This window comes from Diabrotica undecimpunctata, chromosome 9 (assembly GCF_040954645.1).
Source record: "Diabrotica undecimpunctata isolate CICGRU chromosome 9, icDiaUnde3, whole genome shotgun sequence".
NCBI lineage: Eukaryota > Metazoa > Arthropoda > Insecta > Coleoptera > Chrysomelidae > Diabrotica > Diabrotica undecimpunctata.
In genome coordinates, this window is record NC_092811.1 from 131742155 (window position 1) to 131769782 (window position 27628).

At 32.0% G+C, this 27628-nt stretch overlaps 1 protein-coding gene and 2 long non-coding RNA genes across 3 annotated transcripts in view; 1 reads left to right on the forward strand and 2 right to left on the reverse strand.

The window, feature by feature from the left end:
- LOC140451476 (uncharacterized) overlaps positions 1 to 1900 on the reverse strand; it is an 86233-nt gene extending 84333 nt beyond the window's left edge. Inside the window, exon 1 of the mRNA XM_072545298.1 lies at positions 1733 to 1900. The gene's annotated coding sequence lies outside the window, so the exon portion shown is untranslated. The remainder of the gene's footprint in view (positions 1 to 1732) is intronic.
- Positions 1901 to 11651: 9751 nt separating this feature from the next.
- Positions 11652 to 15271, forward strand: LOC140450024 (uncharacterized). The gene is made up of 4 exons (XR_011951936.1): positions 11652 to 11793; positions 12069 to 12238; positions 12491 to 12632; positions 15139 to 15271. It is a non-coding gene; the product is annotated as an uncharacterized lncRNA (long non-coding RNA).
- A 1020-nt stretch (positions 15272 to 16291) lies between these two features.
- On the reverse strand, positions 16292 to 22061 carry LOC140450025 (uncharacterized). The gene is made up of 4 exons (XR_011951937.1): positions 21930 to 22061; positions 21539 to 21676; positions 21081 to 21169; positions 16292 to 19251 (listed from the first exon to the last, which is right to left on the reverse strand). It is a non-coding gene; the product is annotated as an uncharacterized lncRNA (long non-coding RNA).
- Between the last annotated feature and the right edge of the window lie 5567 nt (positions 22062 to 27628).

The window sequence follows — 27628 nt, forward strand, 5'->3', positions numbered from 1 at the left end:
TTCTTTCATTTTTTCTATTTGTCCATTTTTATAGTTTCTTTTTTTTTATTTCTACATATCTTGTCTGCTTTCCGTCTTGCGACTTTAAATGATGTTCGTCTTTCCCGTGTTCTTCTAGTTATATACATTTTGTGTCCTTAATTTCTTTCCTCTATTGCTTGTCTGCACTCGTCATCGAACCATGCTCCTCTTCTTGCATTTTTCTTATTTCCCAGGAGATGGATGCTGCCGCTGTCAGTACTGCTGTTTTGATATTATTCCATTTGCCCTCTATGGGGTGCAGTTCTTAACCCATTTGCGACTTCTTCTTCGAATTTCTCTTTACATTCCTGAATCTTCAGTTTTTCCAGGTCCAATTTGTTTGTTCTTTGTTGTCTTTCGTTTCTTTCTTTGTTAACTCTGCATCTAAATTTGATTTGAAGTAAAAGATGGTCTCATCCACAGCATGCTCCACAATAATTACGGTAACAAGTTTATTTTTCGGGTGTAACTACAATGATATGAAAAAAATTAAAATTTGCATCGCAGATTTAAAATGCGTTTATCTCGAAAACAACTGAGTTTAGCAAGATGAATGTACTATTTTCTTTTTAATAAAAATATTAAGAGAATAAAAGTTTTAAGCAAAAAGTATGTAGAGTAAGGAAAAATTGAACGTATTATATGAGCGCTGAAAAACGTATGTGGCGCCCTCTGGGTAATAAATAATTGTTAGTAGGGAATTTGGGTTTCTCGTCACAAAAAAATCCCATTTACCAAATTTCGTGTTGTTATCCCATGCTTGTCAGGAAATATTCAAAAATAAATAAAATAAAAGTTTAACTTTGACACCCTTTTTTTGGCTATTATCAACTTTCGTACTAAGGTAAGTTAGCTTAAATCGACCTAATATAACCTCAGGAATCTAAGGTTAAGCTATGGCTAATTCGTTACCAAACATTCTGTATAAAATCAGGTAGCTTACTAAACCATAGGTAATAGAAAGAAAATAATCAGCAGGTAGGGATTACGATGGAACGACAACAAATTGAATCAACAAGTGAAAAATGATCAAGAATATTGAAGAAGACGAATACATGACGAAAGCATTAACTAAACGAATAGATGGATACGACAAAAAGACGTCCTACAAAAAATCTATACATTATAAAAGATATGTAGTGAACATCCTCTTAGATTGTTATTACTTTTTTAGTACTAATTCCCCATTGTGTTGCTTATTTGACAAAATCGAAGTTTGCTCTAATAGTTGTAGTTCTACTATTGGGCAATGAATCTGTTTGGTAATCGCAATCGCAATTTTCTTTCCGTGGACCATTAGACCTTCTATATTGTCGCCGCAGATAGTATATCCAAAGAAGGTCAATATCCTTGTAAATATATTAAATTTCAGAAAGTAAACAGTATACAAAAGACATTGAACAAGATGGATCAACGGAGGAAGGTGTAAGAAAGTAGGAAAAGAAAATTACGGAGTAACAAAATGTGAATAAATTAATTGAAAAAGAAAACTTGAAAAGACAACATGATCGACGTGGGTTTTTTAAGTAAAAACACCGTTAATGTCCACATATGATATAATTTTGTATGTATTGTTAATGTTTGTATAGAAGTGATCTTAAATCAGAATAGTACCAATATTATATTATTTTTCATAAAATAATAAATGGAAAATTGTATTTGCATTATAAAAGTGTAATATATATGCAATTTTCATTTAAAAAACACTCACCAACTTTCCACCCGGAAGTATTTCCCAAAACTACGTCCGTATTTCACAACCGTGCAAAATCTCTCGACCACTACATCACTATAACATACTCTCGCACACGAAAAATATCTTCAACTTCTTTGTTTATTTACACCGAACCACGATCCCCTGATTCTACCAAAACGCATGGTAATATTTTCCAGTTTTCACCCTGCACTACAATGAAAGTTTCCGAACGCATGCGCGGAAGTCGAACCGGAGGAAAAGCTCTGGTCCAAGCTCGGAACGGAATGCTATTGATTGGAGTTTTCCCGGCTTCGGCACGAGAGCTATGACAATCGACGCTTCACGTCGCGACGACTGAGAGCGCGACGCCGAGATAGCGCGCTGGGAAAAATTTAGTGGGGGAGGTTATTGTGACGCAGGGGGTCGCCGTTATTGCGTGGGAGTACGGGTAAATTTGTGGAAACCTAGTTACTCCAAATATGATTCACGGGGAAAATATGAAACGATTTTTTACACTTTTTATAGGCAATAAGCGGAAAGAGAGCTATTTTTAGATGCTGTACATGGCATTTTTAACCTATAAAACTACAAAATGCTATTATAAAAATATTTTATAGCATTTGGTCCAATTATATTAAATTCATTGATAAATAAAACTATCATATAACTAACTAAAAAGACGTATCGAAATTGCCAGGGCCACTTTCATAAAGATGAGGAAATTCTTCTGCAACAGAGATATAAGCATCCTTCTCCGATTAAGAATGCTAAGGGGCTACGTATTTAACACGCTATTATACGGTGTAGAGGCCTGGACTCTCAAGCAGATCAATATAAAAGATATTGAAAGTTTCGAGACGTGGTGCTACCGTCGAATGCTGAAGATAAGTTGGGTTGAAAGAGTTATAAACTTTGAAGTAATGCGAACGATAGGGAAAGTCCCAGAAATTTTGTCAACGATCAAACGAAGAAAACTCGAATATTTGGGTCACCTGATGAGAGGATATAAATAAGCATTACTTCAAAATATAATGCAAGGAAAAATAGAAGGAAAACGGAATCCAGGCCGTAGAAGAATGGCATGGTTGCGTAATTTGAGAGAGTGGTTTGGCTCTACCACTAATGAACTCTTTAGGTCAGCTGTAAGCAAGGTCAGGATAGCCTTGATGATTTCCAATCTCGTCCATTACATGAACAGTCGGGTGGAGTCTGTGAGGCCCAGTTTTTATTCTTAACATCTTTAAGAAAATAAAAAAAAGTTAACAAAAATGGAGTTCTTTTACATTTAATAAACAAAATTCTTACGCTAATTTTAATTTTGATTGCAGTCTTCGCAAATCGGTTTAACAAGCTCTAAGCATAGCCATTTTTGGCATTTGACACAAAAATATCGTGTTTTACGATTTGGCAATAGGTGCAACGACCTCGTGTATTTGGACGCGAAGGATCTGGATCTGCATGTACTCATCTTAATTTTTGGGCGATATTTCTGATATCCTTTTGTAAATGAGGATCTCTTGCTCTGATTAGCATGTTCTCTCTTGTCAAGTCTAAGCCAATTGATTTCAGAAACAATCTTCGTTCCGAAATTAGGTCGTTCTCATTTGCAATATATTTATGTATGACATGAGAGTTTATGCCTGCAATGTTGAGTAAATTATAAAAAATGACCATTGGCCATCTTCGGCTGTTTCTGCCTACGTTATAAGCTGCACATTTCTGATCGATTAAGTCAACGCCCGATTTTGTAATGTTATACAAAGTAATAATATTGGACTTACAGGCATCTCCAGAATCTTCATCATTCGAGTCATCATAGTGAAAAGATGATAACAGCGTCACGATATAGACGAGTACTGTGGTCTGCCGGGATCAACAAGTTCCTTTGGAATCTCCCTTTTATTTTTTCGAATTGTTTCAACAATTGTAATTTTGTGCTACTCCAGCATGCGTTTTACAATTTCGTAACTTGTAAACCAATTATCCATAGTTATTTTTCTAGACAATCCAAACACAGGCTCACATATTCTTTCCACTAAATCGGTGGTTTTAGTACTAACGCAATATGGCCCTGGAAGCTGAGCTCCAACGTATACTTCCATATTTACCGTGTAAAAACATTTGGCGTTCACGAAGGAAAATACTTTTAAATCCGTAAACTAATTTTTCGAAACCAAATTCAGATTTCTGCTTTAATCTGTGCCTTCTAAGAATTGCAAGGCAACACAGACGTTGATGAAGATGTTATTAGAGACATGGGGAATCTAAAATTGCATTCCACAACATATCTCCTCAACTAAGCAAAAATCCTTAGCCAATCGGTTTCTAGTACTCATAAAGAGTATACCGGAATAAAAGCAAAAAGACAGTTAAGATTTGATTTCACGTATAGTGTCTCTGTATATCCGCTTATACGTATTTCACCCTTAAAAGGATCATCAGAGATAGGTATTCACAGACGCTCTGAACGTGAAAATAAATCTTCCTGTCTTGGGAAGCAACTCTAACATGGCTTCGTATGGACGCAAATAGCGACATCTGATAATAAATCCGTAAACTAATTTTTCTAAACCAAATTCAGATTTATGCTTTAATCTGTGCCTTTTAAGAATAATACTTTTATGTCATATTTGGCTGGCTTATTCAAGATGTATATGCGGAATCCGCAAGGTCCACGGAATGCAAAAAGCATCTCGTCTAATGTTAAATAAGATCCAGGACCGTAATTAAGTTTGCATTTCTGATTAAATTTGTCAAAAATGTTTCTTATTGGTGCAAGTTTGTCTATGGTTCTTCTTTCTTCTCTAGTATTTACGTCATGAAAACGCAAGCAACGTAGCAAGAATACAAATCGCCTATGAACCATAGTAGCTCGAAACACCTCTTCATCTGTTCCATCGGGAACCCGAAATTCTTTGCAATTTCCTTGCTTTGAAAATACCAGCTAGGTATAATAGACCAATTAACGCCTTTATTTCCACAGTATCTGTAGGTCTGGCTTCTTTCGGATCTGCATAATTGTTTCTTAGTTTAGAAATAAATTTGTTTGTGTTCTGTACAATGGTTTCAAGAATATTATCATCAATAAAACATTTCCAACACTCTAAAGGATCAACTGCTTCACGAGCATTTCCTTTTGAACCTTCTCCAGGATACCCCATCTTTTCCATAATAAAAGAGCCGCCGGATTTCCGTATTTGTTTCAAAATATTTTAAAGTTGCAGATTCCTCCCCCAATCCTTCCTCCAATCATGTTTCCAATTCTACCTCCTATTCTTCTTCTGTGTCTCTGTTGTGGTCACTTTCTTTATACCTGTCTGATTCTTGCACGCTTTCCAAATCAATATTTTCTTCTTCTATTTCATCATAGAGCTGTTGTAATCTTTGAATTTCTTTCAGATGAGGATCCATCACTAAAATCTGGAATACAAGAGAAAAAAATTAAAGGCTGGATCATTACTATATTTATATATAACCATAGGAAATAAAATACTTACTCTATGTCGCTTATATTTCACAAAAAATAGGAAAATAAATTTACTTGTTGAACTCACAAAAGTTACTCGAATAGTCTGGTAGAGTCTGACAGACCAAAAGTGCAAATAACTAGCGAACTATTATACATTATTGCAAACCCCGTTGTTCACTGGTGTTCGACATGTGGACAGAAAAGTACTGACGAACGCAGCGTTCTTCGACATAAAATAAGCAGTGAGGCATTAAGAATAAATTGTCGCTGGTCTCATAGGCCCCTCCCGACTACTCAAGGGTTAAGTAATTGTACAAAAAGAAACAATAGATTCTATACCTTAAAATATTACGATTTAAGCCTCTCTCTCTCTCCAATAGCGCTACAGCCCAAATCGGGCCTTGGCCTCCTCCAAACTATGGCTCCAACCTTGTCGGTCCCGCGCCGATCTTCTCCAGGTTCTCACGTCTAGCAAATTTTGCGCGTCTGCTGCCACTTCATCCTCCCATCTTTTCCGTGGCCTTCCTTTTGGTCTTACTTACGATTTAAGCCAACTTGCTTTAATAAAATGTTAAAATTAAGAAATGATGAGTGTTAAAGTGGAAACTTAAAATTTAGCTGGGTGCTCTTGAGTATCAGAAATTATAATTTGATGCATAATTTGATGTAGCTGAGGGCGCCTAATATGCTACATATGTGGCAAAAATTTGTACTTAACTTTTTTGCTTTTTAAGTTAGCGCTATCTGTGTTAAAAAATGGCGCTATATGTGTTAAAAAATATTAAAGACACATTATTTTAACAAAAAAGGTTAAAAGGTACTTGTTAATAACTTTAAAACTCAATAGTTTTCGAGATAATTCCATTTTACAATTCAGCTGCCTAATTCTGATTTAATGTAAATACTACCGGCAACGAATGAAAAATTAGCAAAAACATCAATACTTCTGAATTTTAGTATAAAATATCTTTAACTAGGGTTTATAATTTTCGAAATAATAAAGAAAATAAATATATCAGTAGGATAATAATAATTTTTTTTTTATTTCAACTTTAACGTGCTCGGCTACTATGGCCATTTACACAGGTACTACAACATGCATTTTCATTACACAAACATTAAGTGTTACATTAAGAATATGTTACAATAATACGGAATGATAATAATATGTTTTACAATGTCTAAATTAAAATCGAATTATATTTTTTGATATAAGTGTTCATCTCTATGGAATTGTAGCACAGCTTTTATTTGGTCAGGGTTGTTTAGGATATCTCGTACTTCACTTTTGAGTTTGTATTGTAATCTTCTGGCCGAATGTTGATGGCATTCACTGAGAATATGTTTGATTGTCAAATATGGTTGGCAGCTTTGACAGGAGGGACGGATGCTAGAGGACATACTAGGTAGCCGTACGTGAGTTTTGAATGTCCTATCCGAAGTCGTCTTATCACAATGAGATCTCGTCTTGAGAGAGCTGAATAGTCAAATGTAGGCTGACTGTTTATTGACGGTTGTATTTCGTGTAAGATTGAACGGTTAGAGTTCCAATGCTGCTGCCAAAGGAGTCTGGTTCTTCTTTTAGTATATGATTTTAGGTCCTTACAAATTTGAATTTTATCGGTGATTTCAGGTGATGCTGTAGCAAGTTTAGCATAGTGATCTGCAGTTTCATACCAATATGAGATGACAGCCAAATTATGGTAACTGTTATGTTTTGGGACAAGATAATTTGGTAAGAGTCTAAGATCTTTTGGACGATTGGATGATCGGTAAATAAATTTTTGATAGAATGGACTGATGCTAAAGAGTCTATGCATTATGGCAACCTGCTTATTAGGTGAAGATATATGGTTAAAAGCTTGCAATATACTAAATAATTCGCCAGTATGAACGCTGGTATAAGTGATGACTTAATTAGTGAATGAGAAGTTGTAACAGAGCAGCCTACTCCTGTGTCATTTTTTGAGACATCCTTGTATTATTATAACAATTATTAATAGTATTAATTATAATTAATTGTGTAAATTATAATAATAATTATTGTGTAAATGATAACGATTATTGTGTAAATAATAATGATAATTATTAATAGGATTTGACAAAATAATAGGATAATATAATTTGACATCAAACATTTTTTTCATTTTATATTACATTTAAGTCATATTCAAAACATTTTATTTACAAACCAAATTAAGAAATAGTTAAACTAAATAACATTAAACTTTTTGTTAAGGTAAGGGTTCAATATGTCCACCATTTTCTTCAATGCATTTATCAATACGTTCCATAAAAGATCGTCTCATATTAAATAGCATAATTGGTTCAAAAGAAACTGTTGCAGTATTTATTTCTTCCCAATGTTGGTAGGGAGTATTTATGGGATTCTTCTTGTTGTTGCATTGCGCTCCATACATCAAAATCGAGCGGATTAAATGCTGGGCTATGTGGTGGCCATGGAAAATGACTACTCTGACCAATCCAACATTTAAGAAAGTTGGTATTTGATGGTACACCATCTTGCATAAACCACATATTTTGCCTTAATAATAATAGTTAATAAGTTAAATGGCAATTCTTCCAACAAATCAATAAACTCATTTTGTAAAAAATGTAAATAGTCCTCACCATTCAAATTACGAGGTTAGTTGTAGGCATATCTATTATCTTATCGTGATGTGTTCTTGCCAGGAGATCTAGAGAGTCTAGATTATCTGGCTGCCTATAGTGCTAGTTCATTTAGCATTACCCAGGGTGCACGTGTAGTATTCTACTACGGACGCGAACTAGCTTTACACCCCTTTCTAGCCTTACTAGCCTTTACTAGGGTAAATATGTGTTCTTATTGTATGCCATACGATAAATAAATAAATAAATAAATTACGAGGTAACTCGTATGGCCCTAAAAAATGATTGCCAATGATTCCACACATCATACCTTTATTTTAAATGTTGTAAATGCCTTTCTCTCTTAACATGTATGAGGATTTTCAATATCCCAGTAATGATTATTCCTCAAATTAAAAAAAATCATGGCGTATAAATGTAGCTTCGTCCGTAAATAATATTGTATCGACGAGTGGTCAAGATTTTGCCTGATTCGGATATTACTTTAAATTCTGCATCTTAAAGGTGAATCTGCTGGTAATAGATTTTGCACAGGTGTAAAATGATAAGTTTGAAAATGCTCACGGGGTAGGATTTTTAAAACTGAAGTTTTGCTGATTTCTAACACTGAAGATAAAAGTCGTATACTTACTTGAGAATCATCGTCAACACGAACCATTACTTCATCTTCTTGATCAGGCGTAATGATTTTCGGTTGACCTAAAATTTTCACGTTTAGGGCGGAATAAACCACTTTGGCCTAAATTCCGAAATAGATGTTTAAAGGTTTGGTGATTAGGTTGCAGCCTGTTGGGGCATCTTCTTAAATATTTTCTTTTCGCTGCACACTCGTTAAAGTGTTGCTGTTGCATATCCACATTGGAAGAATTATTATGCATCGGCATTTTCTGCTTTTCTTTAATAAATCAAAATAAACTAGGTATTACAAAAATCACTGATTAATCGAAATTAATCGATATTTTTAGTTGCCAAAAGCATACGTAGCATCAGTCTACTAATGTATGTCTAATGATGTCATTAAAACTGGCTTCAAAAATAAGTAGCTTCTGAACAGCTTTTGAACAAAAAAAAACAAAATTTGTTTAATTTATTAATCTTTTGTATTTTGAGAACGATTTCCGAAGTGAAAATTGAATCGTCCATAAACTTATTTTTAACTTCAATTGTGGCTTATTCCTATTAAAATAGTACTTACGTTAAGATGCCACAAGAAAATAGCTTCAGAACGGTAAAAAGAAATTTAAATAAATAAGCGACTGCTTTAGGGTAACGAACGCCAATATGAACTTAGAAGATCTTTAACAACCCAACAAAACAAAACGGGGAACGATGGATAAAAAATATAATTGCTTTTAGAGAATGATGCTTTCCTGATTTATATTTATACTTAAAAATACCTCCAAAGTCATGTTCTTTATCCAATTATTGATTTAAATGATTTTCTACTCCAATTTTACATTTATTTTTATGCTAATCAAGCTCTAAGTTGTATTTTTTAATGTTTTCCTAATAAAACTTCCTGGTTCTTAAATTAGTCGATTTTGTAAATACATTTTTATTTTTATTGATTATATTTATCAAGTTTATTGTTCTAAATAAGATAATTTAACGATACACATTCAAAACTTTTTTTCAAACGAAGCTTGAACGTAGTTAGGTTGAGTAGACACGGCTACAGTTTAAACGGAAGTTAGCTACACATTTCTTTATTAATTTTCATCACTTTTCATTCTGATGAGAAGATAACAAAAATCAGTGAAATGAATGGGGGGTGGTTGCATCGAGCAAAAAGACAAAAGAGGGAATCTAATCGTTATGAAAAGGCGACCAAAAAAGTGGCCTCTGATGGCGGACATATCCGGAAATGCGAATGTGCCAAATTTAAATTTTCCGACACTTATTAACAGTAGCTATAAAATAGTTTTCAGAATGTGTCTTAGACGAGAAAATTTTAATTAAATATTAACGATAACAGTCTAAAATGTGAAACAATTGTTAAAAAACTTCAATATAAATAAGATTTCATGTGACAGTTGGGACAAATAATAACATAACCCAACTAAATTTGATTTCTTAAACAAGGAAAGACTCTCTTTCCTTGTTTAATTTGGCCTCTCAAGATGGCACTTCCTGTCTAACAATATTTTTGCCCCCACTACCTTTACATTCCCTCTTTTGTCTTTTTGCTCGATGGGTGGTTGTGACCCTTCAAAATGCGGAATATTTGAATTATTTACAATTATTTACATTAAGCAGTGTGACTATAGTTAAATTGCTTGCTTTTATTAAAAATCTGGAGTTTTTTGTTCCACATTATAAGCTGTTGTAAGCAATTGTCACTCTTGTGATATGTATTTTGATTTTTCTATTTAAGTTCTTGTTTAACCATCAGCTACAAGCTATGTTACTGCAATGACATGGTATAAATGGCTGGAGTATTTTGGTTCATTAGGATAATGCTCATCATATAAGTCATTGCAAATTTTAAGGGGCTGCAAGTAAAATATTTTTGAACTGTTTCTGCAGAAATTAAATGAAGGTAAGTTAAGAAAGAATTAATAGGAATAATTAATTTTTATTTCTTATTAACTTTCTGATTTAAAAAGACCTACTGCTGTTTGACTTCTTAAGTCAAACACAGAGAGTGACAAAAAAAATCAAGCTTTTAAAAATGTGATTGTTGTTTTTAAATAAAATATTGAGTTAGTTATAAATCGCATAAGATTTTATTGCATACAAAAGTTTACACCAAAAAATAATTTTGGCTCTATCATGCTGATGATATGTTGCACAGATAATTTATTTTGGGATTTAAATAATTATAAAATGTAGTTATTTTACTTTATAAACACATACTTTACCAGAATGCCAGAATGTTAATTTATTTTGTAGTATTCTCCCTCTTCAAATATAAGGGCTGCTAAGAACAAGGCGTTTTTAATTAAACTCAATAACTATTTAATAGTCCTATTTAAGTCTAATATTTCATCCAATCTTTGATTGTCTTTATATAGGTACTTTTATCTTTTGTATATTTTTTCGTAAAATCAAATAAATGTTACAAATAAAATATTTGTTTATGATAATCTTTAAAGACGTTTTGTTTTGATTTCTGAAATGGCACAAATCCCTTATATTCAAGTAACCAATCCGGACGGCTTTTTGGTTGAGTAGACATATCTATTTTTTAGTCGCCATCAAAAAGGACAAAAACCATCGAGCAAAAAGACAAAAGAGGGAATGTAAAGGTAGTGGGGGCAAAAATATTGTTAGACAGGAAGTGCCATCTTGAGAGGCCAAATTAAACAAGGAAAGAGTGTCTTTCCTGGTTTAAGAAATCAAATTTAGTTGGGTTATGTTATTATTTGTCCCAACTGTCACATGAAATCTTATTTATATTGAAGTTTTTTAACAATTGTTTCACATTTTAGACTGTTATCGTTAATATTTAATTAAAATTTTCTCGTCTAAGACACATTCTGAAAACTATTTTATAGCTACTGTTAATAAGTGTCGGAAAATTTAAATTTGGCGCATTCGCATTTCCGGATATGTCCGCCATCAGAGGCCACTTTTTTGGTCGCCTTTTCATAACGATTAGATTCCCTCTTTTGTCTTTTTACTCCATGAAAAAAACATACGGCTGTGTACTAACAAGGCATTTCTAACAAGAGTGAAACTGCAATTGCAACTTGCGTTCGGAGTATTTCGGAAATAGCCGAATTGACATTTCCATAGATGGCGGAATTTTTAAATTTTAGAGGTGTTTAATTTTAAATAAATTAGTTCCACTTTTTAACACTTTTCGCAAAAAGCGCTACGATCACTGAGAGTGAAAGATGGCGTTCAGACGTCAATAATTATTTATTTTGTAGTTGATTATTAATATTATTATCTATCATAGATAAATTACACCTATGGTGGGAGTGTGCTATGATTATTATATGCAAGTACAACTTGGATTTTTCAATGAAAGGTATTATTGTGATATGTATTTATTTATGTTGTTTGAACTAAACTTGTAACTAAAATTAATGCAATTTGTGCCAGCTCATAGAAGCTCCACATATCAAAACGGAAGATAAAGGCATGTTTTGTTGAATCGTTGATTATAAACGAATTAAACTGCTTCTGGATATTTTCATGTAACAAGAGAATATAGATGCATAGTGTTTAATTACTACATAGTATCAAAACTGTTAATTTTAAGCACTTTTGAGAGTTTACAATTAAATAATGTTGTGTTTTTAGATTAGAGAGCCCTGTGGGAATGGATCTACTAATACTGGAAGGAACTGTACCTGTGCCAAAAAGCATGTCACTATGCAAGGATGGAACAGTTTGCAACATCATGTTCATGATATTATCAATATTGTTATGGAGAGTGAAATGTAAAAATGGTTGAGATAGAAATAAAGAAGGTAAACAAATGATACTATCAAAATATATAAATGCATATGCTTCTATATTCTTTGATACTGTCAAGAGGCATATAGAAGGACATTTTTTAAAATAGGCAATTTGGTCATGGCACTGAACTCCTAGCGTTTTATATAGATAGATAGTTTTGCCAATAAAAATATCAGCTGTGGAAATATAAAAAAATATAAAATAAAAAGTTTTTTGTTTACATTTTGCGTAATATATATTTATAGTTGTTTTATTTTTTACAGTTCTGAAACAATGAATGAAGAACGAAGCAACTACTGCAGCAGAAAAGAGACCTTAATTCAAACAAGACGACATACCAGTAATGTCCAGATGAAGAGATAAGAACAGCTGTATCCAATTACAGGAGTATATTTCAATATTTATGTTAGTTAAACATTCTGTTCTAATAATTTGTTAAGTATAAACCATTTTTCACTACAAACATATTTTCCCGAAGAAAAAATGTATTTTGCAGCAAAGATAGTATATTAAACATCTACTGTGGTTTTTAGCTTGAAATTTTAATATTAGACAAAATATAACAACACACTAAGTTTATATTGTTGCAATACCAATTTTCTTCTGGGAAGGAAAATTTTAACTGTTCAGCTTATGAGTTAAAGTCCTGCGTGTCCATATATTTAATACTTGTATCATGATTGCGTTTTTTGAGTATCCAGTATATCAGAAATCCATCTTTTATAATCATAATCTATAGCCCAATTTGAGCCCTGACCTTCCTCAGCAAACCCCCTTCATTAGTTACTGTCTATAGCCATTCTCCTCCACAATCGACTGCCAAGGAGATTTATTGCATCTTTATCCACATCATCCTCCCATTACTTTCTCGGTCTCCCAGTAGGACTCTTCCCCTATATTCTTGCATTCAACTATTTTTTTGAAGTCTATTTTCTTTGATTTTACATACACAGTCTGCTCATTGAATGCTGTAGGCAAACATACTGGAAATTAAAGAAAATAACATGGTGACAATAATAGAAAATTCAAATCTTCCAACATTTCACTTTTGAAGATATTGCCAGAGGACAAAATATAAATAAATATATGCAATATGATGTTCATTTTTATAAGTCAAAGTTAAAATGTAAATTAAGTGTTGTCTTTTCCTTAATTTTGTCTGTCTCAATATTTACATAAATGACTGTAACAGTGAATTTTTACAGATAAATGACTTTCTCAGAAGTGTATCATAATTCTTCCATAGAAAGTGTTTTTTAGTCACTAATCACCCCTTCCAAATGCTATTCTGATCCATTGTTGATAGTGTATATTCTGCCCTCGTTTCTCTTGCCTATTCAGTTATATTAGTAATACTTTTATTTGAAATGTACGCTCTCCATGTGATTTTGTAAGTTGTGGGTAAGTTGAAACTTTTGTAGATGTTTTGTAGTCATTATAAGTTCAAGTGTCATGTATGTGTACTAGTAGGCAACCTTCATTTATACAGGAATCTGTAGAATTTCTTTTTGATATTGATCCCAGTTTACCTGATACCTGATATTCTATTTGTGCCAAGTTATTGACACTTTGCCATGTTTCTCTTTTCATTTTTATTTGTTTTAGTGATATTTACTAGGTATGCATTATGTTGTTTAACTAACACATTTGTGTGGAGTATCCTTTATTGTCTGATTAACTTTTCTTCTTCTTCATGTACCATCTCCTCTAAGAAGGTTGGCAACCATCATAGCAATTCGCACAATTAACTTTTACTATTAGATAAATTCATGGTAAAACTTCATATAACGAAAAAGTAGAAGAAAAATATACTATTTATTATTTATTCATGTGCTTTATTTATTTATAATTAGTTTATTTCAAAAGATTCAATTTATAGTCCCTCTATTGTTAGTATCTGCTTTTGAAACAGAACAGTAGAAAAATATCTGACCAAAAGGATAAGTTTTATAATGAATTATAAAGAATATAGAGGCTCCAGTGCAAAGAATCTGAGTAGGATATGCCATATGAAGTAAATGAGTAAGTGTGGAAGTACAGTACATCAAAAAAGTAGCTGTAAGAAGAAGAATTGGCACAAGAGATGAAAATTACAGGAAATAATGGATATGTAAAGTAGAAAGACAAATTTTGATGATCAAGAAAATGAATAAGAAATTTTGAGAAGAAGAGTGTACAAGAAGAGTCGAAATGGGGCCAGGATACAGGGGCCACATCATGGAAAATGGCAGTTAAATAGATGGGAAAACATAAATTGAGAAAAGTAGAGGTTCAATATAAGTAATTGTGACAAGAAAATGAACAAAAGCAGTAAACATTTTTTGTCTCTATTTGGTATTTACACTTTCACCTTTTTTAAGTTGGTTTTTCAAAACCATATTTATTAATTGTAAGTCTCGTTTAAGAGCGTAGGCGCCAAATTTCGGACCGATGCTTTTTAAATGCAGAATGAAAGATTACATTATTACCGAGGGCCGAAAGTCCCTGAAAACTTCTATAATGTTTATTTTAGTAAACTCAGGAGTGAAAAAAAAGAAAAAATTAATTGTGATTTTTAATTTCAAAATATCTCATTCAAAAAAAACTTTTTGTTTAATCTAAAGGATTTTCGACCCTCGGTAATAATGTATGTAATCTTTCATTCTGCGTTTAAATTTTTCAAAAATATTTAATAGTTTTCTCAGCATTCGAAAAAATGGATGCATTTAAAAAGCATTGTCCCCAAATTTTGCGCTTACGCTCTTAATTACAATCGAAATATCAGTTTTTGTTATATAAAACTGTCAGGTTGAGTTAAATTCAACTGTAGATTCAATCGAAAGAAATAAACAATGTAAAAATGTAAAATTTAATTTTAATTGAACAAAAAACTAATTTTCAGTTCCCTATTAACGATTTTTTCTATTTACAGGTATCGATGAAGCAGAACAGTTGTTGCGGAAACTGGATAAAATTTTACATAAAATAGAATGACACTGTACAAAATTAAAATCAATAATCTGTAAAATATTGTTTGTCTATAATATTCCTGATTTATCAATAAAAGTGTGAAATAATTTCATTGTATTATTTTCCCCAACATACTCCATCATCCTGGAAGAACATAAAAATTTAGAATCATTGCACATTTGCTTAAACGTACAGAAAATAAGAAAACTTTTACCCTCAATAAAAATGCATCTTGATATAATAATCGTTTTTCTCCGAAATCTCTAGTTCCAGGGACCCCTAATAGATGGGGCCACTTAGATAAAGTACAGGAGTCGCGCATTTAAGGTACTTAAGTAAAATATCAAAACCCTGGGAAAAGATAAGGGCGGGCGGCACACACCCTTAACATGATCTCTTGAAATTCCTTGACAAGATTTTCTTTTTAGTTTCTGTTTGATAATAAAGACCTTTGTTTGAACAATTGTTTCTGGTTGGACAAGATAGAATCTTGCTGGGAAGAGTTGCGATGCGATCTTTTTAGTGTGATGGACAAAAAAGATTGACATTCCCCCCAAAGTCATATCAGTACTGAAATTTTTTGTTGAAACATCTGACCCTAAGTGATTTTAGTTAAGAGACCTTGGTCCGTATGTAAGTGGCGCCATCTGCTTAAACAATGTTCAACTAGTTGATATGATACGAAGTGTTTAAAGTGTTGCCTATATTTGGGCATATTTCACACACAACTAAAGCTCAACATGAAATCTCTTGAAATTCACGTTGTGAATTTGCTTCACACGACAAAATTTTCTTGTAAGTTGCTCAAACGATGTTCACCTAGTTGATATGATAAGTGTATAAAGTGTTGCGTACATTTGGGCGTATTTCACACACAACTCAACATGAAGTCTGTTGGCATTCATGTTGTGAATTTGCTTCACAAGACAATTTTCTTGGAAGTTGCTCAAACTATGTACAACTAGTTGATATGATAAGTGTATAAAGTGTTGCCTACATCTGGGCGTATTTCTGAGAATTTTTAAATTAAAAGTTTCAGTTATTTGGCTTTAATATTTCTCATATGAAAATCACGGATCCATTTTTATGGAAAATAAAAGACAATTTATGATTAATAGTTTATTTTTTAAATTGATACAGAACAGTTTATTAGTATTTTATACAATAAATTATAAATTTGTAGAAAATAAGTGTTTTGGTTAGAAAGACCGACCTTTTTATAACCTATCAGGCAACATTTTCTCCTGATCATTTGTATAAAACATACAAGAATACTATATATACTTAAACCCAATAGATGACTGCCAGCTTTGTACACTAATCTTACCAAAACCCTAAATTGTACTATCCCAGAGTGTGGGATAATGTCTGGCGTATTTCTGTGCGGAAAAATGAAGGTCAATTATCTATACAGTTCATCAAATAATTGCTTATTTGATAGATAATCCAGTGATGAAGCTGTATTTATATCAAAAGTTGCTTTCCACCGAGAAAATATAACATTGTTATAAAAAAAATGAAGTAGAAAAGCATTGAAGAGAAAAGAAAGTTTTTTATTTACTTGGAAAGATGGTAAAGTGGACTGTACTACTCAATTACCAATTATTATTAAATGGTAATCAACAAACTAATTCTGAGTTACTACAAATAGACCCGTACTATAAATACATTCAACTTATTATAATATGGAGTATATAAAAGAGAAAAAAGAAAGTATAGAGGATAAAAGAAAGTTTTTTATTTACTTGGAATGATAGTAAAGTAGTCTGTCCTACTCTATTACTATGTGGTAATCAGCAAACTGATCCCGAGACCAAATTACTGACAGAATCTAGTAAAAATATAATGTAGAGGCCTTTGATCAACTGATTTGCAGTTGATCAAAGGTCTTCGTACTCTGATCCAGTCCAGATCAGAGTACGAAGAGCATAGTATGAATTGACCAGCAATTTAAAATCACTCCGTTTATTATATAACAAGAAAAAGCATACTGCTTCTGTGCTACTAGCAGAAAGACAAAAGCAGAAGAAACTTTTGAAGAAATGAAAAGAAAATGAGATTTTTTAAAATTATTTTTAAATAATGGTAATGGGATTTCATACTGCATTACAATTAATGATAAACATACAATAAACATTATATAAATATATCCAACGAGCAGTTGGAATGGAAAATAACTGGAATTTCTATTTGACAAAAAAAAACAGTTACAATCTCCCGTTTTACCATTATTGAATGTAGCTAAAATACAATCAAATGATATATTGATGAGGCCATCATTTGCAAGTCTCTAACCAACAAAATATTACAAAATCCTCTTTTTCGAGAAGTTAAACTAATTATTCATAAGGAATATATTACTATCGTTAAAATCTTTCAAAACTGCCAGTTACGACCTACCCTGTCCTTGTTGTCAACAGACTTCTCTGCGAGATAATGCTTTCGTCATAGACAGGAGAGAGAGAGAGACAGAGAGAGAGAGAGACAGAGAGAGAGAGAGCACTAAGATTTTAAAGCAAACACATCTATATTAAAAATTTTAATTCAATGTAGTGTTTTATATGTATACATTATATATTTATTACCACTGTTTCACCTATTTCTATTTAGAGACCTATTTCACATTATAAAAGTTGAAATAAAAGAATAAAATTTGTAAAATTATTTGTTTTGTCAGTTTATTTCCAAAATTGTGTTTGCTAGCTATCTAATAAACACATCATAGTCCAGTCAACAAATAAACTATAATAATTTTACTTCAGTGTCTAGATACTCTATTTATGAAAGGAAATTTATTCTCAAAAAATGCCATGATAGTTAGCCAAAATGCATTACATACCTAAATATTTGATTCTACTGTAACAAAAATTAACTTGGTCGCTGATATATCCAAAGAATACAACTATGATGACAATATAGTCCATTGGTTTCTTAAAGAATTTCTACAAACTATTAAAAGTATTGAAGTCACTTTTCCCATTTTAAGACACATTATTTCAGACAGTTTCCAGATCGACAGAGAAGGAAGTAAAAAAGACGGCTTATTGTGTAATCTAGCCATTATAAGTAAACATGTTACAGCTAAGTGTTGGCCAGACCATACCAGACTGGAAAAGTAAAGCAAAAATGTCGTAAAACATTCCTAGTATTTCAAATTTAGCAACTCGAAACGATTTATTTTTATAAAAATAAACAGGTGGGTTTAATATAAGGTAAAAATAATTACTTTAATACACACTGGAACACCTAAAGAGGTTTGTAAAAAAGATTGTTCACTTTCATACATTCAGACAGTTGAGGCACCACTAGGAAAGTTTTTTAAGTAAGCATTATGGTGAAGATTGGATAAATACTATCAGAACTAGCCTTCTATAATAAATATCCTGAGTGAAGGTGATCGAGATTTATGACAAAACGAACAAGACTCTAAATCATTTAAATTTTTTTCCATATTTCTTTGTTTCTTGAAAAAGCCACCTGGCACTTATTTTAAATTTTGTTTATGATTGTAACAGTATTTTGATTTTTAATTAGTAAATTTCTATTTTAATGAACCTTTAAAACCAAGTGTTTACTTCTATTTTATTTGCAAAATTCTCTCTTTTCGAAAACAAAGATTTTTTTCTTTTTAGCTAATTTTTAATCACCATAATTATTAATAATGTCTTTTAATGCATTGTTTATAAAATACATTGATTTAAAAATATAATTTGCATGAAAGCTGAAATGATTTTGTTGCTTCTAAAAAGTAAAACAAATAGCAAAGAGGGAGTTTTGAGTTTTTCAAATAACAGCCTCATACATAAAATAAATGATTATTTGTCTTATTGTCATAATAATATAACATATATAAAGTTTTATCTATAAATATTTTAAACAATATTAACATTTTCAATTGTATCCAGTAGATTTTTTAAAACCACCACAAGTCAGTTGTTGGGTATATAACCCTTTGGAATGGAGCATTTTTGGATGTGAAGAATCTCTGCAAAATGTTCTAGTTTCCTCAAAGTTAATCCTATGGATTTCTGTGACCTTCAATGTTACATCAACTTTAGAATGAGTTTCATCAACGCTAAAAAACAAACAAAAAAGTCCATTTATTTAAGTTCCACTTTTGCTTTTAATATTTCCTTTAACTACACTCTTTGGCACAAAATTCCGTCACTAAAAATGTTTGATTTAGTTTGACAATTTATACCACTTTTTGTGGCAGAATTTTGTGCTGAGGAGTGTATAAGATAATAAACAATATTTTCCAAATTGACACATCTGTCTTGGCAAAAGATGTTCGTTATCCAAAGTATAAATGATAAACACACTCTAAAACTAAACATAAGGGAGGAATTTATACAAAACATTGATACACTGAATGCCAAGACATATGAAAAAGATCATAATATATGTATATATACATGTATACAAAACACCAATTATTCTGCACATGCAAACCTCTCCTTCAAACAAGCAGAACTCAAAAGATTAATTAATCAATTAAATTCTTTCTTTGTTGAAGAAAACTTGTAGTGTAACAATCTAAACTTACAAATTGTTGTTATATTTTCTAGCCTCAAATGAACCTCCACACAACAAAATATTGGTGTTTGGCAGTGTTACCATGTCCTTAAAATGTATATGTTGTATGCTTCAAATATATATATGGTCTAATAAATTTTGGCCACAGTAGGGACATAAATAATGTATTTCTGGTTCAGAAAAAAATAATCAGAGTTATGTTTGACTTAAAAAGTAGGGAATCATGTAGAGGGCATTTTAGGAGTAATAATATTTTAACAGTTTACGCTGTATTTATTCAAGAATGCTTACTGTTTCTATATAAGAATAAAATACTCTTTAGGAACTTTGAGCCCAATAGTATAGTAAATACCAGGTTATATAATTATAAAATTCCAATACACAGATTAAGTATAACAGAAAAAAACGCTCTTTATTGCTGCATCAAATTGTTTAATAAACTGCCTGAACCTATTAAAAGGGAGGAAAGATTAAGTTTGTATAAACATCAAATATTTAAATTACTGGTAGCTCTTGAGCCATATTCTGTGGAGGACTATTTGTATATGTAACGGTTAGGAATAAGTAAATAATATTTTCGTTTGTGACACTGTTTTTTTTTAAATAATTTTATGTTCATGGAATGTATATTATTTTCTAAAAATAAAGATATTGTTATGTTATGTTATGTTATATACTAGAGGAAGTTTTTTATTATATTATTTTATGGATTCTGCAATTTTTTAATTTATATAAAACACAAACAAATAATTTGTTTCTTTCGATATTAATGGCAGTTAGCTATAAGAGTTTTTTTTCATAGAATATGCATAGATGTTCACTTCATAACATTTTTATGAAAATTTATTTATCATTTTGGGTTGTATCTTCAATTGTACTGTTGGTTAATTGCAGTGTATTGGTCCACAGAGTTTGCTTTTTAATTAAGTAATATAATATATCCTATGCTTTTTTCAATTTTCAATATATTTTAAGGATACAACATATACATTCTAAGGACATAGTAACACTGCCAAACACCAATATTCCACTGCCAAACACCAAGTTCTGTGGAGGTTCATTCGGGGCTATGTTCATTTTACTATTCCACAGAATAGCATAATTGCCTCTCATTTTAGATTGCATATTCAAATTAAAACACAAACTTAACCAAACACATTACAAAAACTAAACTATAAAGTTTTTCAGTAAAAAATGAAATTAGTATTTGTAAAAGCTTCAGTAGCACTCACATTCAGAATGATTTTGACTGTAAAATACGAAAGTTCTGAAACCAAAAAGAGAATCCCAAGAAGGAATTATGTAAATTCTTTTTCAGAAATTCTAATGTATGAATTTGAGATTGTTAGGATATTATGATTTGTTTACCTTCTTTAATTTTGCCTCAAATGTTTCACATTTCACTGTCCATAACATCATGGTATTGTAATGATTGATTCATTCTCATGTCTTTAAACCTAAAAACATAATAATATTTATTTAAACATCAAAAGGTGTTAAAATTAGGAGTTATATGAAAATATCCAGAAGCAATCATTATTTATGATACACTTAAAACAACCATTCTTCCCAGCTAAATATGTACCTATAACATTGTGTCTAACTAGTAAAGCAAATTTAATTTAACACAGTACAAAAACTGAAACATGAAGTTATTCAGTAAAAAATAAAATTATTAAATGATTTGTAAAATCTTTATTAACACAAACATTAACAATAATTCTGACTGAACAGAACAGACTGAATAGAAAGAGATTATATACATTATTTTTCAGGAATTCTATTGTATGAATGAATTTGCGATTGTTAGGATATGATTTGTTTACCTTCTTTGATTCTGCCTCAATCATTTCACTTTCCATAACTTCATGGTATTATAAACTCCTTGCATAGACATCTCCTTTTTTGACACAGGTACAGTTCCTTCCATTATTAGTAAATCCATTTTTGAAAGATCTTCTTATCTAAAACACAACATTATAATTGTAAACTTTCAAAAAGTGTTTAAAATTAAAGAGTTATGTAAAAATATTCAGAAGTAGTTTAATTTTTTTAAAATCAACAATTCAACAAAACATGCCATTATGTTCGGGCCTTTTTTACGTTTCGATATATTGAGATTCTTTAAGATAGCAAAATAGCATAAATTCAAATTAAAAATTATCAAAATTTCAATAAAAACTTCCAAAAATCGTAAACAATAATTAAGATACTTACACATCGTAAGAGATAACACCTATGAATAAAAAAAATCAAAAGTTACAAATAAAATAAATTATATGCATAATACTGCAATAAATAACCATTATTGGAAGAAACTAATTTTCCAAATTATTCAACAAATTTACCTCTGAACCTGAACCGCATTTATTTTATCTTTGACTTTCAGCGATCGCAGCGCTTTTTATGAAAACGAAAAGTGTTAAAACGTGGAACTAATTTATTTAAAATTAAACACCTCTAAAATTTAAAAACACCGCCGCCTCGGAAACAAACCTTCAAGTATTTCCGAAACGATCCGAACTGTAAGTTGCAATCTTGCAACTTTTCACTTTTGTTTGATCCGACTTGTTTGAACACAGCCGGATGCATCTGTCTACCTTTTTGTTGGGGCCTAAAAAGTAGATATGTCTACTCAACCATAAAGCCAGCAGGATTGCTTACTTGAATGCAATGGATTTGTGCCAACTCAAAGTGAAAGAAATGAAAAACCAGAATAAGATGGTTAGAGATAATTATGAATAGAAGGAAAATATTAAGCACATAAGAGATTGGAGGTAGTTGAATTTAAATGTCGAGGCACAAACTACAATACGATTTCGATTCGAACATTTCGATTATCTGGCATTCGTATAATGTAACCAAGCCATCTAGCTCTTTGGCTCGTATTTTTGCCGTAATTGCTATTTTTCCATACATCCGCATTATTTATTTATTCGTTCGTCTTCTCCAAATATTCTCTGCCGTCTTTATTCCTCCGAAGATTTTTCTGGACACCTTTCTTTTCCAGATCTCTACTTTTTTTCTTCCTGCTGGTTCATAATCCACGTTTCACTGGCATACATCACTGTGGGTCTGATTACTCTCTCGTAGACTCGCAGTTTAGCTATTCTTGACACATTTTTTGCTTTCAGTGATAAATTTAGTGACCCTATCGCTCTGCTTTCTTTCATTAATCTTTTGTCTATCTCTTTTTCTTCTTTTCCCGTGTTCGTTATGGTTACTTCTAAGTATTCAAATTCTGACACTTTTTCAAAACTATATACAGTCTCTGCTCCTTTCATTTTGATATATTTGTTATTATTTGACATGTATCCTCTCATTTCTATATATTGCGTTTTTGTTTGGTTTATTATTAATCCGTATCTTTTCGGTTCTTCTTCAAATTTCTGGAAAACTTTTTCTAAATGTTTTTTTGTTCTCGTTAGTATCATTAAACGATCCGCGTACGCTATGCACCGTTCCCTGCTATTGAAAATAGTATTGTTTGTGCTTATATTTGATCTTCTTACGATTTGTTGTAATACTAGGTTGAATAAATTCGTTGATAGCGGATCCTCTTGTTTTAAACCTCTATTCACGGTGAACTGTCTTGAAAAGCTTCCTTCCATTGTTACCCTATTCATCGTGTTCCTAAGCATCATTCTCACTAGCCTTATAAGCTTTTCTGCTATTTCTATAGTTCTCATGGTCTCATTTAGCATCGTTCGAGTTAGATAGCAATCATATGCTTTTTTAAAATCGATAAATAGCATATGTAATCCTAAGTCTTGTTCGTAGCTATTATTTTGTATTAATTTTAACATAGGTACTTGTTTGATCAGTAGTTGTTCTTCCTGATCTAAAACCTCTCTGGTATTCTCATCAAATCAGTATCAAAGTGATTGCACTTTGTTATCATATTTTATTAATCTTTCCTAATAAATTTTGCAAGTATTTTATAGACTACTTCTAATAGTGCTTTACCTCTATACTTTTCGCACTCCGTTTTGTCACCTTTTTTATAGATAGGACAAATAAGAGCACTATTCCATTGTTTCCGCATTTCTTTCTTTGACCAAATTATTAGTGTCAAGTGAAATATCCTTTCCTTCAATCTTCCTTAAAAATCTCAGCTGGGATACCACTTTCTCCTGCACTTTTGTTATTTTTTAGGTCTCATATTATTTCTTTCAGAGTTGGTTTCTCGCACGTTCCTTCTTCATTTTCTTGCCAATTCTCATCTCCCTAAAGTTTCTCTTGTTGGTCTGTATTTAACTGATCTTCGAAATATTCCGCCCACCTGTTTAATTTTTCTGTTGTTTCAACTAGAAGTAGGCTTTCTTTGTTTCTGAGATACTGTGGATTATTCTTTGTAGTTTCTCTGGATTTCTTAACTTCTTGGTAGAAATTCTTTACCTCTTTGTTTATGTAGGCTTCTTCTATGTTTTCAATTGCTTTTCTAGCTGTTCTCTTTTCTTTTTTCTGCAAATACTTTTCACTTCCCTTCTTCTTGCCACATAGTTTTCGATTGCATTTTGAGTAATTTCTTTATCTCTTTGTAGTTTTGCCAAATTTGTATGTAGTTTAAGTCTTTATCTTCAGTGGGCGCATGTACATTAATAATACTTATCTTCCTATACTTTTCTCTTACTCTCAAGTAATATATTCCACAGTAACATAAATTTCAATAAAACAAAAGCTATGACAAGCATATTATATGAAGCAAGAATACCTGAACAATAATAGGTACTGTATTAAGATGTGCTCCGATACAGAGGGTTTCCTATTTACAAATCAGAATCAGCTAGTACCAACAACAAACTAAAACTTGTAACAATATAACAATACTGTTATAATTTTTATTAAAGATTACATTAATGTTATAGTTTTCAGATTTGTTGCAAAGGTGTCAAAATAACAATTGAATCTTGTTGTTTTTATAACCTTTCAGCAGACGCAGCTTGTCTACGGTACCGGTGGGAGTCACTGACGGTCAATTCTAAAGCCAATCGGAAGCATGAGTTTCTCTGGCTCTGTCATCATCATTCAATCTTCGCTTATCCACTGCTGGACATAGATCTCCCTCATAATTTTCCATCTATTTCGATCTTGTGCCTCTTGCATCCAATTCCTATGACAACGTTTTAGATCGTCAGTCCAACGTGTTGGTGGACGACCTCTACTTCGGTAGGCATCATCTCTTGGTCTCCATTCCAGTATCCGCTTTGTCCATCTATTGTCTGTCATTCGAGCCACGTGACCTGCCCAGTTCCATTTTAGTGTTGCTACTCTCTCTACTGCATCAGCCACTCCTGTTCTTTGTCGTAGCTGGCGATTTTGGATCTTGTCTCGTAGTGAAACGCCCAACATAGCACGCTCCATCGCCCTTTGACACACACGGATCTTTTGAACTGTTCTCCTTGTCATGGTCAACGTTTCGGCACCGTAAGTTAACACTGGCAAAACACACTGATTAAACGTTTTTCTTTTAAGGCATATTGGTATATCAGACGATTTAAAAATATGGTTCAGCTTGCCGAAGGCTGCCTAAGTCAGTCTTATACGACGGAGAAGCTCAACTGTTTGGTTATCTTTTCCTATGCGAATCTCATGACCTAGGTATTTATAGGCCATTACCTGGTCTATGGATCTTGTTCCTACGCATATATCTTCGCTGACTACAAGATTTGTCATCATCTGGGATTTAGATATATTTATTTTCAATCCCCCTTCTAGCGAGGAAAGGTAGAGCTGATTTAAAAGTTCTTTGGCCTCATCTATCCTATCAGCTATTAGTACAATATCATCTGCAAACTTTAGATGGCTAAGCTTTTCTCCGTTTATGTTTATGCCCTTGTCGGTCAGTTTTGCCCTTTTACATATATATTCCAAAAGCGTAGTGAACAGTTTCGGCGATATGGTGTCCCCCTGGCGTACTCCACGTTGTATCGGGAATTTCTGGGTTTGACGATCACCCACTCTAACACTGGCTGTTGCGTTTTGGTATATATGTTTAATTATATTTATATACCGATAGTCAATTCGGCATTCTGTTAAGGCTTCCAACATTTTTTGTTGATTTACGGTGTCGAATGTCTTTTCATTGTCGACAAATATTAAAGCTAGTGGTTTATTATATTTAGTGCATTTTTCTATAAGATTTTTTATTACCAGTAGGTGATCGTTTGTTCCATAGCCTTTTCTAAAACCCGCCTGTTCTATGGGCTGATAAAATTCCAATTTATTTTCTAGTCGTTTCGTAATTATTTTTGTAAATAGTTTATAAATATGTGAAAGTAGACTTATGGGCCTGTAATTCCTGAGGTCGGTAGCATCCCCTTTTTTATGAAGTATGATAATTTCTGCGTTATACCACTGGGTTGGTGTTATTGCTTCCTGCAAACATCTAGTGAATAGTTTGGCAAGGACCTGCCATAATCTTTTTCCAGCCACCTTCAAGGCATCTGCCACTATTTCATCGCCTCCGGGGGACTTATTGTTTTTCATTTCTTGCACTGACCTTCGAACTTCATTGGGTGTTACGTCCGGTAAAATTTCAGATCCCTGATTGATTATCTTTGGTAATGATCCACTCCGGTTACATTGCTGTTCTTTGTATAGTTGTCTATAAAAACTCTCTATCGTATTCATAATTTGAATTCTATCCTCAATAATTTGCCCCTGTTCATTTCTTAATTTGTGGACGTTTTTTCTTCCAATGAACATGCTCTGTCTGAGTACTTTCAAGCTATTGTTTTCTTCTATTACTCTAGTTATTTCCATCGTATTGTATCGTCTCAGATCTTTTCTAACTTCCTTTTTAATTTTCTTATTCAAAATTCTTAGTTCATTTTGTTTATGATCCTGATTTTCCATAAGTTTTCTTTTTTCCTCTAGAAGATGTTTTGTGTTGTGGCTTAATTTTTTGTTATTATTTTCAGGACGAGGACAGTATTTCTTTTCAGCTTCTTTCAATATTTGGGTAATATTATTGTTCATTTCATTGATGCTGATATTCTCTAAGTCGTGTGTATCCAAACTAGTCTTAATATTTTCTTCGTAAAGTGTTATATCTTCTGGGAACAGCCACCTTCCACTTTTCTTTTTAAGGATCATTTTTGTTCTTTCAACTTCAGTGTTAAAAGTGGTTTTTGCTCTAACTAGTCTATGGTCGCTCTGGCTCTGTACCTTCTTTTAATAGGTACATTTATCGACTGTGTATCATTGAAGTTTTGATTCTAATACTGTGTGAAATTTAAAGTATTGGCAATATGCGGGCTAAATCAAAGTATTCATTATTTGGATAGTAGTTGTGGTACCTACATATGTAGTACTCTCAACTGTAAAATACTAAAAAAGATCCCTAAACCAATAGATCATGTCATTTAAAACTTTATTAATTCTTTATACACACCGGTAAATTTTCTGATGAATTTAGCTAAATTTCAGTACTACAGTCCCCATTCCTAAGAAAACAAATATCAAACCTAGTGATCTATCTGCAAATTATTTATTTATTCCACAACAAACACATTTTACAGAATAAAATGTAATTACAAGTAGGGATTTTGACATTAGATATACCTACATGCTAAGATAAAGTGATCGAAGCGGATAGAAAACTAGATTTAATTGATTGATGTTGGTGTTGAAGATATCTATGTTACTATTTTTTTAGTATTATATTGCACTGCCTCATCATGTTGTTTATGGGCGAGCAGTCTGTCTTACAAATAAAAAAAAGCAGCCCTCTATGACTTAACCTTCAGTTAATCTTAGGTACCAAGAACTTTATATAGTTGATCAAGAATAAGTCTTTATATTTTAAGTTATTCACAATATAATACACAAGTAGCATTGCATGCATTTTCCGTCTCTGTTCCAGTGTACTATTATATCTAATGTGTTATGTCATGGCGTAAATTTACGGCGTC